The 15,853-nt window shown below is 41.6% G+C and overlaps 1 protein-coding gene across 1 annotated transcript in view; it reads left to right on the top strand.

The window, feature by feature from the left end:
* PRKCE (protein kinase C epsilon) overlaps positions 1-15,853 on the top strand; it is a 306,814-nt gene that overhangs the window by 118,656 nt on the left and 172,305 nt on the right. The gene's annotated exons all lie outside the window — the stretch shown is intronic.

The raw sequence follows: 15,853 nt of genomic DNA, 5'->3' as shown, positions 1-15,853 counted from the left end.
GACCAAGAGTCTTCTTCATGTCAGAGCCCCCCTTTTCTATCCGATTACCCCCCTTTCACATCAGAATTCCCAGTCCACATCAGGAGCCTGCCTGCACCATGAAAAGACATGATGCTATGTGAAAATTTCAGGGCACCCCTGAGTAGGCCAGAATGCACCCTAGTTGAGAAAGGCTGCTTGAAGCGATGTACAAGCTGATTTATCATGATCCATGAGTTATCAGTGCTGGAAGTTGTGTCAGCGCTAGGTTCAGTCTACCTAGCGTGCACGACTAGGGCAAGCCATAGGTTCATTCTTGCACAAATCCCTGCTACGCCACCTCCCCTCTTAACTACCATCCCCAAATAACAGACCTCACTATTTTTTTGGTATAAATGGCCGCAGCAGCTCTTTATTACAAAATGTCAAAACGTAAACCAATACACGTAAACATTAGATTAATGTAATCAACAATTAACTAAATTATGCACACACACGCACACATTATACATGGACCCACACATATGGCTGGAGGTCCGTGAAGGCTCCGTTACCCTAACACCACCATCTTCTGCATAGCCACCGCAAGACACCGACTCAGGGACAAGCACAGAATTGTTGCAGAGACATTTGAAACATAATACTTTACTGGTCACCATGCCTGCTGACTCAGCCACAACGAGGACTTCGCGCCTCTTTGCATGCACTTCTGTCTACCTGCAAAGATGGCTTCATGGTATCTCTCTGGGCTGGTTTCCAGATGGTGACAACAGTGGAACATGCATGCATAATATGTGTTGAAACAGCCACTTGTAGTCTCCAGTTAAAGCCTGTGTAACTGGGTGACAACGCAGAAGTACACGTGGGAGACAGGTATGAAGCGTTGCCACCCTGTAACAGGAAGTGCCTGAACAAGGACCTTCATGGCAGGGTCACCTAGCATTATTTTAATAAAAACTGCCAATTTAAAATGGTGGAAAATTACTTTGGAAATGACGTTAGCACTGTAAAGCTTTTATGAGATTTTATTAATTGGATTTACTTAAACTTTCTTGTACATTGTTTTATACTGAGATTTATATGATATATTTTTCTCGGGCTTCTGGAAGGAGTTGTGTGCTTGGTCTCCATCTTCTGCTTACCTATGTAGATATATCTGTGTTTGTATTACACTTTTTGTAATATATTTAATGTGGAGACTGGGGCGACTTTATAGAAAGGTTGCCTAGGCTGATATCAGTACCTGTCATCCCTGACATTTTATCATGTTTATTGTCATATAATAGACCTCAGACTGTTTGCCGTCCCACCTCGGCTGAGGCTGGCATGGTTTACCCACACCCGCTCCTTCTAACATTTCACTGGCCTTTGCCAGGATACGATCGGGGTTATATGAGTTTATCTGTTGTTGAAAGATTCTGATAAATGTATTCTCCATTACGTTCACAGTGTGAAGGCAGCACTATAATTCCCACGTGTTCTCTGTGTAGTAGACCTCTCGGAGGTTTGGTTGGGAATTTTAAAGAACTACCTGAAAGATGGTATTTAACCAACACAGGGACAAAGTATAGATAAATTCCAACAAGAGATATTTTTATTTGTCACATAAATTGGAACTCTTGGTAAGAAGTGAACAGTTTACATACGGTTCACTGTACTACAAAATGATCTTGTGATTTATAATATTTATTACAGATATTTACACAGAGCTTTACATTATGCACATTCCCATCAGTCCCTGCCCTCAAGGAGCTTACAATCTAAAGTTCCTATCTCACATACATACATACATACAGGGCCAATATAGCGAGGAGCCAATCAACCTTCCAGCTTGTCCTTAGAGCGTGGGAGGAAACTAGAGTACCCGGAAGAAACGCATGCAAGCAAAGGGAGAACTTGCAAACTTCTTGCAGATAGATGTCCTGAACCGGGGACCCTAAGTGCTGCAAGGCAGAAGTGCTAACTGCACGGCCAGACCGGTTACACAAGTAGTTTCTGATTAAAGTGTACCCAATAACAATTGTAATATATTGCATCTAACCAGCCCTTATATGTTGTGGCGGCATTATTGTTTTTTTCTTCTCCTTGTTAGCCTGCCCATAAACATAATTTTCTGGGATGGCAATCGCTACTCCCCATACTGTATAGAAAAGCAAACTAGAACAAGATTACAGCGACCTACACCTTCCACTTCTCCATAACACAGAGGGCAGAGGATCAGAAGTACTCGGAGATCGCAGGGAACTATGTAACTAGTAAGAATGTAGCACAGTATACAAGAAGGATAAAGAAAAGCGGGGCTTTAAAAGTGTCCAAACCATACAAAACGTCCATCAAACATACATGGTTTTGTATAAAAGTATATTTAATACATAAAGACTTGGTTGCAATTAAAATGTCATGTTGTTTTAATTGTCATGACATTTTAATTGCAACCAAGTCTTTATGTATTAAATATACTTTTATACAAAACCATGTATGTTTGATGGACGTTTTGTATGGTTTGGACACTTTTAAAGCCCCGCTTTTCTTTATCCTTCTTGTATACAATTCTAATTGGGGGTGTGGTGCCTATCCCTAATGGTTCAATTCAATTTTTATGCTTTAAAGAATGTAGCACAGGCAGAATCAGCTGACCAGATTTCTGGAAGGATCAATAAGTATTTTTTGTGTGCACTTTTTGAAGGAATATAAAACACTTTAAATTATCTATTTAAGGTGCAACTGAAGCCAAAACTTTTTTTTTTTTTTAGTTTTGAATAGAGTGGAATGGTATTAGAACACCTGTCAGGTTTTTATTGCCATCTATGTCCTTGTTATGGAGGTTCACCCTCGCTATTTGTCCTGGTGACCTTTATTTATTTTGTTTCTTTATTATTGGTATTTATATAGCGCCAACAACTTTTACACAGTGCTTCATACACTGCACATTCACATCAGTCCCTGCCCTCGAGGAGCTTACAAGCTAAGATCCCTATCTCACATACACTGAAAATGAAAGAAAACAAATTTTGGGCTGTCACTAGAACGGGAATAGATGAGAAATCTTTCAATGGGGACACTAGTTCTGCTGACAATCGGGCATTTCCCTCACTTTGGAGTGATTTTCCTCTCACTACCTATTGTGGCTATCATACAAGAAGTGAAGGGAACTCTCCCCAATGGGACACGGGGAGAAAAAACAGCGACGGGTTATGACCCTCCAAAACTAGAAAATGACTCTCCAAAATTGGAAAAAAAGGTTTTAAATTTAGTAATACTTTAACAGACCTAAAGGGACCAAATAAGAAAAGTTCATTGTTTGGGTCTACAAACCCTTTATTGTGTATCTAAACCCAATACCAAAAATTTAAAATATTTCAGCTTACCAATCCTTAAATGTGATGGCTGCATTAGTTTTCTTTGTTTGAGCTTTTTTTTTTCTTTTCACCTGGTGATTCGGCCAGTAGTATGCTTCCTGTTTTAGGATGGAGCCACTCTATGGAGATGCAATGGTGCCCCCCTTGTCACCCTGTGGGGAGGGGGGTGTTAGAGGCATTAGGAATTTTAAAAGGACTTGACTAACAAATTAAATCTGAGCTCCAGCCAGGGGCATCCCAAGGTGAGGTGTCACAGGAGCGCACATGCATGTCATTGCACATGTGCATGACGTTATCACGCATGCGCGCGATGTCATGCGCTATTATCTGCTGCCCACCATCTTGGTGATGGATGCCGGCAGAGAGAGGAGGGAACGTTCACCCGGTGGGATAAGGTATGACATCAGGTCCCCTCCTCTCTCGTTCAACTGTCAGAATCTTGGTCCATGACCGAGTGCCCGACTTTTCAGAGGGCGTGACAGTCATTTTGGTGTCACCTGGGTGTGGGACGCATTCCCTAGAGATGCCACTAGCCCTAGCTAACACTTTTTAAGCAGTTAGTTTTTTTTTTTCCCTTTCAGAATAAAGGTTTTACATAAATGAGTAAAAGCTGACCATTGTGAGCTCCCCGGTCTCCTGTAAAATGGTCTCACCCCTCTATATAATAGTTTTGCTGGACAGCTTGGTCTGGTAAAGGAAGTTATAGACTGACTGGCCGGATCACCAGGTGAAAATTAAAGGGAAAAAAGCAAAAAACCTAAAACTAATGCAGCCACCACATTTATATACTGGTTAGCTGCAATATATGAAATTTTTACTTTTGGGCTTAGATGCACTTTAAGCAATTTCACTTTCTACGACTCTCCTTATTGGACAGTCTATTATCATTATCACCTCTGTCCGTTGATCAGAAAATGACCCAAGAAGTAGCGGAGTGATAGTCCTGTCACAGGTTGTATATGGCAATAATGGCTTCAAATTATTTATCAGGTAAAACAGTCTTCATTTGTTGATTTCAGTCAGTCAAAGGTGTGTTTTGGCGTTCCATAGGTCATGGCGTTAAAATCTGTGGTCACAAGTCACACTTAGATTTGGCAACCTTTTGTGTAATATGTTTGGTTTGAATCTCAACTCAAAGCGATCTCATTTATTGGCTGGCTCAGTGACTGTAATATGCAAACTTCAGAAACACTAGCTGGCTTATTCAGTTACACAGTGCTGGAACAAAGCGATTAGGCAAATTGCGGTATCCATAGCGACTGGACAGAACCTTGTAATGGTCTTGCTAATAACGTGAATTATTGGTTGCCACAGGTTACTGCACCTTGCGCTTAGTATTTTTTTTTAATCCTTGTACGCACATTGAATTAGCCAATAGGCTTCTTTGTTAAAGATGCTGCATAAACGTAGGATTATGTCTTAAAGGGAAATTCCACCTTTTATTAAAAAAATAATAAATGTACACGTCTTCATAAAAGAAAAAAAAATTTGCATTTTATATTTTTTTACTTTGAAGCCAGTAAAGCATTGCAACCGCAAACAGTGGATCGTGGGTGCAATGCTGTGGTTCCTGCAGACTCTTCCCACCGTCCGTTTCCGTCCGTTGGTATGGATATTCTGTAACAAGGAGAGGAGAACGTATGAATACACTACAAGTACAGTGATGTCACCACACTGGTATTCAATTGAGAACTGCATGTCTTTCTGCTGCATTGGCTGATGGAACTTGTAGTTTCTCTATTCACAAATCTTTTGGGTCTGTGAATGGATGACACGGCTGTGTGGGCAGAAAAATTAACGCAAGTCTGCCGGGAAAAGGATCCCACGCTTCACGGGTAGGAGAGAGAGGTTGGGGGTTTACAATCTTAGGCCATGGATGGATTGGACTGTTTTTAATTTTTTGATTGCTGTCTGGCACAACGTTGGGTGGATTTTTCCTCACTTTCTGTGTGGTCACCAAGGCAGGAAGTGATGGGACACTCTCCAGCAGATATACAGAAAATTATGGCATGTGTGCATGAGTGTGAAGTGCTAGAACTGTTATTTTTTTATTGCTGTCTGTGACCTTGATGGGATATTTCCTTTCACGTAAAGTATGGTAACACCATTGGCCTTATATGGCCACATGACATCATCAAACTTATATGGCCATATTTGATCAGTGATATTGACCTAATAATGCCATGTGGCCATATAGGTTAATCATGTCATCAGAGTTCTGCGCCTTTGTTTACGTGCAGGGCAGGGGTGGTTAGGCCAGTGCTGATGACTTCCTTCCAAGTTTTGGATGAGCTTGAGTTGAATCCAAAACCAAGTTTACCCCTAGTGATCATCGGGAGAAGAAGTGAAGGGAACCTGCCCAGACAGTAATAAAACCTGAAAGAAGTTCTAACCTTACTCAATCTGTCCCCCCAAAAAATGGTTTGATTGGAGTTGCCTTTGAACTGGTTGTCTTCCCTCTGTGTTGGTAGCAGGTAGTCATTGACAGAAAATTGTTCAAAATGTTATGTTTGGTGCCCATAGATAGAAAGCTCCTCTCTCTGTTTAGGGGATTGAAACGTGGAATGGCAGAGACTCAAACTGTAAATCCTCATAATATCACCAGTGTTCCTTTGCTGGTCATAAAAATAAATATTATAATCAACTCATTCAGCAAGGAACGTCTATATTAAAGCGCATTGTTTGTATCCCTTCTGTCCATAAATATGTCTTCAATGACAGAACCTATTTAAGTAAATGTCATTTCATATAAAGTAATATTTTAATAAACGTAATGGCAGCCTTGTGTTCTGCCGTCTAATCATTTAATCTGTCTTTTATTCTTAAATCTGATAATGTAATCTCCTATTTTGCTGCCTGTGATACAAACCCAATCTGTCACTTGTGGTTTGCAGCCGAGAGAGATGGAAAGCAGTACAGGGCGGGTGGGCTGCTCCACTGCCATATTTACCATAAGGTGTCTGTGCCGGAGTACATAGGACTAGTCACCAGTATTGCCTGTGATCTCCCAGCAGCTGATCTTTCCCCATTATTGGCTTACCATGCCTTGTTCTGCACTGTACCTCTGGGTGGAGGCAGCCATTTTGGTAGAGACAGGTCTTTTGCTTCCTCAGAGTAGCCCCCCTGATGACTTTGGTGATTTGATGACTGGTGGTGACTAAATATTCAAGAAGTAGCAGGAGAGGTTCACAAAACGATTCAAGACGATTACAGCAAATACAGGGAGATGCATGCAGTGCAGATTCCTCTCCAGCAAGTAACAAAGTGGTGACCTCCCCAAATCTCACTCCCGATGAGACTAGCGGTGCTTTAGATCTCACATTGCAGATATACAGTGATAGGCTGTAGGCAAAGGAGTGCCTAGGCATCCTTGCATACCAGGAAGTGCACTGCTAAATTTCAGGAGGAATAAGGTGATTTTGTTAAGGGTACTGCTTATGCAAAATCAACATTTATGGGTGTTACCTTTATGCCCCTGAGCAAAATAGGGAAAAAACTCTATCCCCTGTAAGCTGGGAGGGGCGAATTCCCCCCACCGGTCTGTTGTATTCTGACAGCAGAATATGCAACAGAATTCTGAGTGAATACTCAAACAGTGACTTAAGCTGGCTGGATCCTTGGCGACAGGTGTCGCCAAGGATCTCTACCAAAATTCGAGCACAACTCTACCAAAATTCGGGCACCGTATGGCCAGCATAAGCCCTCCTTCACAGCATTTTTGCGCATAGAAATGTATGTTTTGTACAGCACGTTTGTACATGGTTTTACGTGTTTTTTGCACATTTATATGTGCGATTTGCACACGTGCATACAGTTGCGTGTTTTTTGCGAGCAGATTGTGACCCATTGATGTAAATGGACAAATACGCATAAAACACACACAGAAAGCCGCAAACGCGCATTTTTTTAAGTTTCCATTGAAGTCTATGGGGCCAAGAAGCACAGAATCTGTCAAAAAGAAGCTCATGGCCTTTCTTCAAGCAACGGGCATTTTGCTACAAGCAACAAAATGCTCAGAAAGGCTTTAGAATTACTTGGAGGGAGGGTTTGTGAAGTTTTTTTGGGTGTGTTTTTTCTAAACAAAACTCTGTGTCAATGAGGGCTTTGGCTACAGCTGACATTACAGATTATACCTTTATTAATACATGTAGTTACCAAATCATTTTTGGAGCCCTCCAGAGCTTCTGTACAAATGCCATGATTTGATGCCCTAGAATTGGTACAGACACACCTCACCCCTCTTGGCGGTGTTTGTACTTGGCAGTATGTGACTTCATATGAATTTTGCTTCACTCCCTGTGCCCAGACCTAAGCATCTATCCACAGTTCCAGGTCTGAAGTTGTACAGAAATTACCTTTCTGGGGGCATTCTGTACAATAGAATGCCTCCAGGAAAAAAAACAGAACAAAAAAGGAAAAAATAGAATAACCAGACCGCCAGGGAGGCTAATCTGTCAGCCCGCTGGATGTGCGGTAATACTGAATGTACGGTAGCTTTGGCTACATACAGTATAGCGCGCTGAGCCAATCATGGCGAGCGATGTATTCTATTAATGAATACAAAGCCTGCTCGGATTGGCAACCTCTGCCAACCTCTGCCATTACAAAGCCAGAGGTTGCCAATCCGAGCAGACTTTGTATTCATTAATGGAATACATCGCTCGCCGTGATTGGCTCAGCGCGGTATACTGTATGTAGCCAAAGCTACCGTACATACAGTATTACCGCACATCCAGCGGGCTGACAGATTGTATACCCGGCATATAAGACGACCCCCGATTTTCGGGGGATGTTTTTAAGTATAAAAAGTCGTCTTATACGCCGGCAAATACGATAATTTTTTATTTCTTTTTTATGTAATGAAAGTGGAGTTTTCCTTTAAGTTAGGTGTTTGCTATTTTGACTTGGACTTGAGTCCCAATGAAAAAAAAGGCCAATAAAGACATGAAGTGAGTTTGGTGTGGAGAAACCGTGGTCAGGAAAGAGTCCTGAATTAAGCCTTACAAATACCTTTTGCATTCCAAAATGCATTTCAAAATCCTTCCCAAAAGAATGAGGGCTGTTATAGATGCAAAAGGGGGACCAACTCTGCATTAATGCCCATGATTTTGCAATGGGATATCCAACAAGCTTGTATAACTGCGATAGTCAGATGTCAACAAACGTTTGGCCATATAGTAAAGCTATCAAATTTTCTGCTTGCCATGACCATCCTGGTTTTCGGATGCTAGCTGCTGTAGCTTGGAATAGAGGTTTACCTTACTTTCAGCATTGTGATGTATTTGCAATTTGAACTCATCATTACTAGAGTGAAAGGATCTGCATGAGAGCATTTATGTCTAATAATAGAGCCGTGGAACCCTAAGAGGTTGATGCCTTTCCTCTCTGTGCCATCAGAGATTTTATATAAAGAAGTAAAAATAGAACCTGCAAGTGCACTTGTAACTGATCAGCTTAAAGGCACAGGCACAGCGATACTTTGCCTATGTTGAGCAATGCAAAAGGTTTTCATTCATCCCTTCTCCTTAGCAGCACCTAGTCACATTTTCTTCATTCCTCCCAACTCCATCCATGTGCTACCTTGTGTAAGCTATGAGCTGCATATTTTATAGCTTCTAGCCAATACTCCTTAAAAATTACAGCTGGCGCCTAACTTTTCAGGTTTTCTCTAGTTGTGAAAAAAAAAAAATCCGGCTGGCTCCTGAATTAGACAGACTGGCTACTGAATTCTATATTAATGTGTCCATCCCTGGTTTATGGACTTCCCATATGTGAAAGCTCTGGTGAATTGGCCCATTGCTGTCACATGTAGTGAGCCAACTGTTCTTCAATACCCATATAGAGTATTTTCTGTTGCTTTTCATGGCTTTCATTGAAGGTGTAAAGGAAAGGTGAGTATTTGCTTCTGGGGAGGCAGAACTGGAGCAAGTATGTTGCTTTGCCTTACATGGCAAACACACAGATCTTCTCTAAAGAAATCTTTATTAACAATTTTCCACTAGTTACATGACTTGAAAGCTGGCCATAGACTAGTAGAATTTTGTTCTCAATAAATAGTTTTCTACCATAGTGAGGAAAAAAAAGAGCACGATGGAATTTTCTTTTCTAGTGAATGTGGTTTTCATTCTAAATTTGCATTTATTTCCAAAATCAAATATTAAAACCAAATGACATTCGTCAAGTTTACAATGGCATTATCGAATGTTGTGACATATTTTATATGAATGTTTGTAGGAAAATCTACCAGTATTTTGCCCTCTTCACTGGTGTGGCCTAGCTCAGGACAGCCGATTATGCCTCTTGCCCCCTCATTTGCTTACCTCTTTAGTTTCCTGTAGCGAGTGCCTTTTTTTCTTTCTCCTGCTTTTATTTTCTTCTTGCTTTTTTATTTGGATATGTTTGCCTTTCTTTCTAGCTTGGCTTGTTACTCTTCAACTATGTGCCTCCATTTTGGTCCTAAGGAGTGGGGGTGGGGGGTTGTCTCCCCTTTTTCTTTTTGGGTTTCTGAGATGTGTATAGCCAATTGGTACTTTTCATATGCACTATATAACTGTTGGCTTTTTAAGATACTAGACTTCTGCAATTAGTGTATTATGTTTGATGCTGCATCTCATTATTCTTAGTTGAGCTATATTTGGATGTTTGTCATTTAATTTCACATTTCAAATCCCCTGTATGTGCCTTTTTGTTGTTCCTATCTTCTTTTGTTACTTCTTTATAAACAATTTAATAACATTTATGTAAATAAAATCTACTAGTGTATGGCCGGCTTAACAATACAGTATTAACCAGGACCAAATTAAAACTGACAAATCTGCCATTAAAAGCCGCAGTGAGGTACTCCCCACAAAACATTCCACACAGCCCCTGATCCAAAACTGGATAGTGTCACCACTCCTTTGATATTTTACATGTATATTCTTCAGGAAACAATTCCTGGATTCTCCAGGACATATAGTGGTGGTAGAGTGTCCCAAGTCCAACACTTGGTGACTGTGTCCATAATAACATTTAACGTTCATAAGGATACACCTTACAGGTGATTTTGTTTCCACTATTATAATAAAAGAGATGGTGGAGGGAGAAGTAAAAATGGAAGGTGGAAATTCACATGAGCATGTCGCTTATTTCTTTAAAGTGGACCAATACTCAAATGTTAACATAAAACGACATTAGTAGTCTTCGTGGGCTGCATAAATGAAGAGAAAAGATTGACAGAAATACTTAACTTTCCAGTGGAAAATGCTTCTATAGGTTCCCTCCAATGCTGGCGCATCAGCTGCTGCTTCTCCTTTATTGTCCAATCACAGACTGGGCAGGAAGAAGACCTGGTTTTATTAACTGCAGTAGAAAAAGACCGGGTCTCCAGACTAGTAGGGCTTTGTAAATCTCAGGACAGGACGGACAGAACTATAGATATTCTGGCAGATAAAATATCTCTCGTATACGTATCTAGTCTATAATTGGTCATTTGCCTGACGTTCTGCTTTAAAGGATGCTGAATCTGGTGTGGTAACAGCGGTGAGTGGCGTGTTCTATAAAACATAGGATGGAGGATAACTGCGGACACTGTCTGCTGTGTTGTATGAACACCAGGGGCAGTTAACTCATTGATTTAGTGGCGTCTGCATTCTACATATTCCTCTTTCCTAAATTCTATATTCTGCCTTGTCATTCTTTGCTTCTCAAGTCAGAAAATGATCTTCAACCTTTCCATGTAATATATTATGTTTACGTTACCATAGCAACAGCAGGGAGTGGAGTACTCGGGTGTATTAGGAAGATGATGCAATTCCAAAAGTATTTGAAAAGCTGTATCAGATGAACACATTCACTCCAGACATGCTGTTCTGTATCTCTTGTTAGCTGTACTGAGGCTCTTGCATGAATGACGCAGCTTTATAGCGAGGCATTTCTAGACTTTAGTAGAATATATGTGGACCCAATCACTAAAATCTCATTAACTTGAACTTCTTAAAGGAGAACTATGGGGTCAGTGTTTTTCCCCATAGTTCTCCTTAGGGTAACGGGAGGACACAAACTAGCGTCCTCCCGTTACCCTAAGCTAAGTATACCGCGAGCTACAGCTCGCGGTATACTGAGACACCGGAGCGGATCCCGACATCGATGTCGAGATCCGCCCAGCTGCGTGAGTGACAGCTGGCTCTGCCTATGTAGAGGCAGAGCCAGCTGTACCCGCCCCCTCCCCCGTCCGTTCCGCTAGTCAGCGCTGGCGGAGCAGGGAGAGGGGAATCCAGCCCCTCCCCCTTTCACGGCAGAGAGCCGTGACAGGATCGAGAGGCAAGCGAACCCGGTATGTGTTCGCTCACTTCCCGATCTACTGAGCAGACCTGTAACAGTCTCATTGTCACAGGTCGGCTAGAACTATGATGTGAATGGAAATCACTCATCTCATAGTTCTCCTTTAATGTAATTTCAAAATTCCTTTTCAGTTACATAGTTACATGGTTACATAGTATTTGAGGTTGAATAAAGTCACAGGTCCATCAAGTTCAACCCATTGAGTATCTCTAAATCTGCAAGTTATTATTATACGGTAATACCTGTGATCCTGCCAGGAAGGTCCTTGTTCAGGCACTTCATCCCTTTCTCCCACTTCTGCTCCTTCGTTGTCACCCTGTCCTATGGATTCTGGATGAACACTTCAAGTGGCTGTTTCAACTGTTGTCGTCATCATCAGGAAATCCGCCCTGAGAAGCGATTAAAGCCAAGGAGTCTGCCTAATAGGCAACTAGCATTTTCAGGAGAACTTGGCAATGGCAACCTCCACCTCTCATGACAACTTTATTCAATATTTATTACAAAAAAACTATGGGGGGGAGTTATCGAAACTGGAGCAGACAGAATCTGGAGCAGTTGTCCATAGCAACCTATCAGCATCTCTCTTCAGTTTGAATATGAGACAGAGAAACTGAATGGTTGCAGTGCAAATCTAAAAATTCTGAATCCAATTGTTGAAATGGTGATTTATCCCTCCTTGAAACCTCTATGCCTGGCCTGTATATAGCAGATACAATCACCATGGACAACCCTCTTCAGATTGCTGAACTCACCAAATACTTTTCATCCACAAAGATCTTTATTGAATGCAGCAGGTTACCGGCAGACAATAGGATGGTAGAAATGACTGTATTTGAACGTCAAAAAGGATAATGCCTTCCTCTCGTCATGTGCACATGTTGCCAGAAAATGGCTGAATGAAACACACAAAAAAAAGGCGGTGTCATATTACACAATGGGGGGAGACAGGAAAAAAAGGATGCAATAAACAAAGTAACCACACGATGGCAGCATACCAAATATAACTATACTCTGCATTGCATTGCCTTATAACTGTGAGGCAGCAAAATAGTTATGAGACAAAAAAAAAAATCAGTGCTTTTAATGCACAAGATGGTATTTGACCAGGGGATATTGCCAAAAAGACTTATTGATTTTCTGCTTTCTTGGCATCCCTATTAATTGTTTTAAGGTGATGGGTTCACCAATTATTATTATTATACAGGATTTATGTAGCGCCAACAGTTTGCACAGCGCTTTACAATATAAGGAAGACATTACAATCACAATACAATGCAAGAAAAAAAATGGTAAGGAGGGCCCTGCCCCTGAGGGCTTACAATCTAAAAATAGGGTGGATTGGTAGGGGGCAGGACTAAGCTCAGCTTTGCAGGAAAAGACCACATTTGAGACTTCAGCGGCTTATATCTCTGGATCTAATGACTGTTTAACATGCTGCTTTCACTGAAGGTAACCTTTGCTTATGCATTTTTCAGCATGTGCTCAGGTTAAATTTCCAGAGTATGTGAAAGGTTCACTTTAAATATCCCTATAGACATAAACAACCAAAAGCCCGATTTGTCATGGAAGAAAACAATCTTCCCCCAAATCCAGATTGATCTCCTTAAGAATAGAATAGTTATTATTAATAGTTTAATGGAGGCGATTTTACAAAGTATGAATTGCTGTGGTCCTGAACCAGTTAATATACCATTCCTGCATGACAGTCATCTTCACCAAGCCCAGTTTTGTCCGTGTTTGATTTTCTGTAATTCAGTACACCCTCGTATGATTCTGCACTGTAATCTCGTTTATGTATCTCTCTCTCGTTTTTTCCACTTGGGTGGAAGCGATGGCTGAAACCTGAACCCGCGCACTTTCTGGAGCAGCTGCAACCTCTGCTGCATCTCCAAAATTAATGGCGTTTAAAAGCAATCTATTATTAACAATTAAAATAAGTCGTTTTTCTTTGGAGGATTGTGATTTAGCCTTTGCTGTAAAACTGAAAAAAAAGAAATCTAAGCGCCAGCTTGGCTTCAAGCAGGGCTGTTTCTTCAGAAAGCATATTAACCCTTTCTTTGCAAAATACAAGTTAAACATTTCTGCAGCAGCCCGAATTATCTTTCACTGCTTTTATAATTCAGCAAGCACAAAGACGAACTGCAACACCTGCAGGTCTGATGGAAGAATTGCACCCTAACAAATGAAAGAAGATTTGCAAGAAAAAATAAATATCCCTTCTGTATTGTTGATTCCTTCATTCAGTGGTACAAATCCCTTTCACTCAGTTGTTTTCAGTTCTCTGTGGGCTAGAATTAAAACTTCATGTCAATGTAGTGAATGGATTTGCATTGTTTTATTATACTACCACGTATCAGCATCAGGTGGTAGTGATGCAGCTAACGTTAGTTTGTTACAGCTTCTGGTTCTGCTAAAACCTGGACACTTTATCCAGGGCCATCTCCATAGTGAGACATCCTGAGGCTGTTGCCTCAGGCGGCATCTCTTTGGGTCTCGTGGGGGATCACTGCTGCGCAATGTTTGCAGTGTGCCTGCTTGCCCCCTTTTCATCCAGAGTGTCCCAGGTCGCTAAGAGTTGGGGAGGGAGATATGGAAGGGCCATACACAGCTCCATACCCAGCTCTTGGCTACCTGGGACCCTCTGACCAGCAACCCATATAGCTCCTGGCAACAGCAATGTCAGTAATCTGGGTGGAATGCCAGCCGGAGGCAGAACTCCGTTAGTGCACCACCAGCACTACCCACCCCCCCCCTCAAAATGCACCTCCAGCAGTGCACTACCACCCGCAACACCCCCTCCCCCCCCCCGGGGTCAGGAGGCGAAAAGACAAGGGGCGCCACTAGCACGGCAGCCTATATGAATTACTAAACACCAGAGGCGTAGTGGTTAGCACTTCTGCCTTGCACTGAGGATCCCCGGTTCAAATTCGGTCAGGACACTATCTGCAAGGAGTTTGAATGATCTCCCTGTGTGGGTTTCCTCCCACACTCCAAAGACATGCTGGAAGGTTAATTGGCTCCTGTCTAAATTGGCCTTTGTATGCATGTAAGATAAGGACCTTAGATTGGTCCTTGAGGGTAGAGACTGATGTGAATGTACAGTATGTCAAGTGTTGTATAAATTGTCGGCGCTATTAAAACACCAATGATAAATATATCTTGGAATGGCACTGTACCGTTTACCTTGAAAGAGCTGGACTGTGCATCCTGGTTTGTGAAGCAGGAATGCCTGCAAATGCCGGAAATCACAATTAATACAGACACTGTGAAACATCATGTGATACATCATGGAAACAGCAGGGATGCCACAGATCTCACAGATTCCCCACTATTTCCACTGTTTTGACAAGTGCTTCAGATTGTTTCCGATTGTGTGTTTAATGGCTTTTCCAATGCAACATCAAGTACAGGCCTACAAAATTAATTTTTAAAGAGCCATTAAACCCAATTAGCAAGTTTTCAAGCTGTCATGGTTGTGCTATGGTCACATTATAAATAAAACAAAATTGTATAGCCTTTAGTAAATCATAAATGGCTTAAGTGGTATTTCATATTTATTTTTAGGATTGTCCCAGTGTAATGTTGGGCCCACAGTGAAAATAGAACGTGAATCCTAAAATCAGAGTGTATTATGGATCTTTTACTTGAAGGAGAACTCTGAGGTGAGTGATTTCCACTCATTCTCCTAGTTAGAGCTGACCTGTGACAAAGAAGCTGTCACAGGTCTGCTCTATTGATCGGGAAGTGTCACTCACGCAGCTGGGTGGATCCAGACCGTATTCTCGGGATCCGTCCCGGCTCCGTTGCTCTCAGCATATCGCAGGCAATAGTCTGCGGTATACTGAGCTTTGGGTCACGGGGGGAGGTTAGTACATGTCCTCCTGTGATCCTAAAGAGAACTATGGGGAAAAACATTTACCACATAGTTCTCTTTTAATGTCTAACGCTGGCCATACACCATACACATTAAGATTTTTCTTGTTCACTCGTTCAACCTTGTGGGCTGGACAAGCAAAATCTTTTGATTCCACCAGCCTTTCTAAATGCAGTCACTGTCCAACCAACAACTTTTCCAGACAACTGAAAAATCTATTTTTGGGTTTTGCCGACAGGGCCACCCACAGATCAAATTTTGGCCGATTCAATAGGAAGTTGGTGAAATTTACACCATATACAGGCAGCTTTTCCCCACC

This window comes from Nanorana parkeri, unplaced genomic scaffold (assembly GCF_000935625.1).
Source record: "Nanorana parkeri isolate BGI_ZX_2015 unplaced genomic scaffold, ASM93562v1 scaffold63, whole genome shotgun sequence".
In the NCBI taxonomy this organism is placed as follows: Eukaryota; Metazoa; Chordata; class Amphibia; order Anura; family Dicroglossidae; genus Nanorana; species Nanorana parkeri.
The sequence above is the reverse complement of the archived record's forward strand: the minus strand, read 5'-3'. Positions and strand labels throughout refer to the sequence as shown.